Source organism: Pinus tabuliformis, chromosome 7, assembly GCF_031772625.1.
Source record: "Pinus tabuliformis cultivar Carrire ecotype Pingquan chromosome 7, CPIR1, whole genome shotgun sequence".
NCBI lineage: Eukaryota > Viridiplantae > Streptophyta > Pinopsida > Pinales > Pinaceae > Pinus > Pinus tabuliformis.
In genome coordinates, this window is record NC_142293.1 from 1,169,065,287 (window position 1) to 1,169,068,780 (window position 3,494).

The following is a 3,494-nucleotide window of genomic DNA, read 5'->3' on the forward strand; positions in this document are numbered from 1 at the left end:
TTTGCTATAATCATCATGTTATTGGCCTTGCACATCTCTTGCCCTTCTTGGCATTAGCTTCATTTATTCCTTTGAATCTTTAGTTCAGACAACAATTTTGTTTCTTGCCTTGAGTTTTGGAATGAAGTGAATATGGATGTCTTTGTTGAAAAGTCCTTAGAATTAAGAACATTCTACAATCTATTAGACAAAACAGTAGCTTCTATCTATTCAAATGTTAAAATTGTTGTAAGACATAATTATCTCTTGAAGTTTAGATGTGTAAGTTCAAAATGCTTGAATGTCAAAGGATATTTGTTTTAGTTATAAAAGTCAGAATTCTGAAAATAAAATATATGCTAATCCTCTGAATTTCCAGTTACAATATGTGCAATCTTATTGAATAGCGACAAAATCTAGTCCTATTGTTATGTATGTTCTCCGTGTCTTGTTGAGTGCTTTCAGAAAGAAAAGAAAATGAACGTACGTCGTATAGTTTACAGAAATGTACTAAGGTTTTCTTCAAATCTTGTATGGGTGGTTCCTAAGGCACTTGTTTGTAAATGGTTTGGGAAAAGATAAAAGGATGTACACTAATTTAAAACATAGATTGGCTGCTTGCTATAAACTCTGAAACTTTGGCAGTCTTTGACACTAGAGAGGACTGCTTTGACCAATGAAATAATCATGCCATAGTTGATGATCTGTTCAAAGCATTTGGATTTACAGAAACACACTAAGAGCCATTTGAATGTACATAGACATGGAGGTGATCTAGCACCTTTTGGATGAAACATTGCTCCCTTTGGATGGAATGTTTCGCTTTGGAGCCCCTATACATGACTTTGGAATAAGCCTTCCACCTATTGGAGACCACATGTGCCACACATGTGAATTTTTCATGAATTTATGGAGGATGACTTGGCACATGAGCATTGTTTCTTCACTTTGGGAGCATCTTTGGGGGTATTTTGACATCCACTCTTCTATCATGGATGTTTTATGTATTATGCCTGATCTTTGGGGCTTATAAAGAGATAATGGTTGTTTGATATTTTCATTTTAATGAGAAGAGAATCTCTCATATAAATAAGAGAAGCACTTCTCATTTGGATTCATTGCTAGAACTCGCGGAGAAGAATTACTTGCCCAATGCCTACATTTACTTCTTTTCTTCTACATTTGCTATGGATGAATAATTAGGTTGACTTCTTGAGGAGATGTTTTTTGAATTGCTTTACAACATTCATGGATGCTCATGATTAGAGTTTTGAAGAATGAAACAATTTCTTGAGTAAGTGGGCCCACTTGATCTTATGCATTATTATAAGTGTAATTGTATTGCTCTCGTGTTGGTGGTGCATTCTCTTCATATTTTCTTTAGTGTTGGAGAATGTAACTAGGTTCAGTCTTCATAAAGACCTTTGTAAAACATGACATGGTATGTTTTATATATTGAAAAGAAGAAAAATAATTTTATTTATTTATCAAAGTGTGGGTTTCATGCTCAAGTCTAGGTCGAAGCATGTTCTTCATGCTTCTAGGGTCTTCTAGGTCAATAAACGATTTTTGTCATTTATTATAGTCTCATTTGGACTCATTGTAACAAAAGAAAATAATTATTTTTGAGTCAAGAAAGCAAAATTATCCTCCAAGACCAAGTCGACCTAAAGAGGCTTATCTGACTTGTCCAAAAGGCTATAAATAAGGACTTCGACTCATTTGGATCACTCACTAAAGCAAGTTCGAACTGTAATAGTGAAGAAGGAAGAGTGAGAAAGACAAGAAGAAGAGGAAGAGGTTGAAGAAGAAAGATCTCTTGAGAAAGCTCTCTTTTAAGTCCACACATGCGAAGCTCTCTAGGGTTTTTGGACAAGTTACATGGGCTGAAATTGCAGGCCGAAATTATAGACCTTGTTGCAAGGTTGAAATTGCAGGCCGAAATTGTAGACCTTGTTGCAAGGCTGAAATTGCAGACTGAAATTGTAGACCTTGTTGTAGGGCCGAAACTTTGAGGTGAAGCTGCTTTGATCTTCGTTGACTTTGATCTTCTTATTGGGTTGGCTTGGTGTTTGGGAAGAATTGTGGCTTTGGTCTTGGGTCTTGGAAGTCTCAATTTGAACATATTCTATAAGAAGAGAAGTATTCTTTTTGGGTTTTCCCCTTGGAGGGGTTTTGCACTAACTTGGAGCCTATATCTTGTGTACTTAGTCTCTTTGATCTTCATTTTTTTGGTAATTGATTGATGAACAAGAAATAAAAGTAATAAAGGGCCAACTAATAGTCATAAGTAATTATCAAGTAAGGAAAGTCTAACATAACATACAAGATTCTTGATTTCCCAACATGGTATCAGAGCTAGGGTGTAAGGAGACTGAAGATCGCATCTTTGTTGGCACTCTCTTCTCAATGGCAAGGATTGTGAAGAAGGGTTTCAAGTTTCTTGGGAACCTCCTAGTTAGGGCATCTGACACCTAGGAAACACCTCCTCTTGGCTGCTAACATACTCCACTAATCAGTCCTCTCCTCGGACGCATCCTCTAGCATCCAATCATCAAACAAGATGACATTTGCAACTCCCTGTTGTCGCCACCTTGCCTTGGGATCTTTGCACCTGCAAGTTTGGTTAGGGCAACCTTAACAACCCTCAACCCTTGATCAAACTCTGTGGTAACCTTCTCCAATTGAGCTACTCCTCTTGTTGTCCATTCAAGGCATCATAACACAGTGGTAGAGCTTGAGGAAACCTCCTCACAACTCCCTACAACATATCTAACTCCAGCAACACAAATTTCCCCTAAACTCATGGAAGAAGGGTTTGTTTAGGCCACGACCTTCCTGAGATGATTGCGGCTAGGATAGGAGGCCTCTCCTAGGCCTCTCGGTCCAATCAAATCCTCCTCCTTAACGCCGCTGCAACTACCATGATCTGCGGCCCAAACAACATACAAAACACCACTGAAATATGCACAAATAGTTGCATTACTCACCTTTGTGGTAGCGACACCAAGTCTACAAGAAGAACGCTCCCAAAACTAGTGACAAGACACACCAAACAGGGCTTCCAAGCCTCCCTGGCCTGCAACATCACCCACAAAAGATTTTTGTGTGCCAATGTCTCCACAACCCTCAAGCCTAGGGTTTGGATTACCTTCCAAGCCTCCTCTGACGACACTAGCCCATTTGGTGCCCATCACTCTAGCATACCCTGTAGAATGAACCATGCAATCTCGGTAGTGCCTTGCCTCATCACATCTGAACCTGAAGATCCCAAACCTCCACAGTGTTTCTCCCTCTGAGGCTAGACTATCTACGAGCCTACATGATCTCCTCTAGCTCAGTCCTACAAGCACTCATCCTCTTGGATCAAATACCACTCATGCAAACCCTCGAATCTTGTATATGCAACATCACGATTTGATGAAGGCTTTAGCTTGCCAATCTGCTGTCCATCACACAAAGCAATCTCGATCAAACCAATCTCGTTCATGCCAAAACAATCTTCAAGCTGTCCC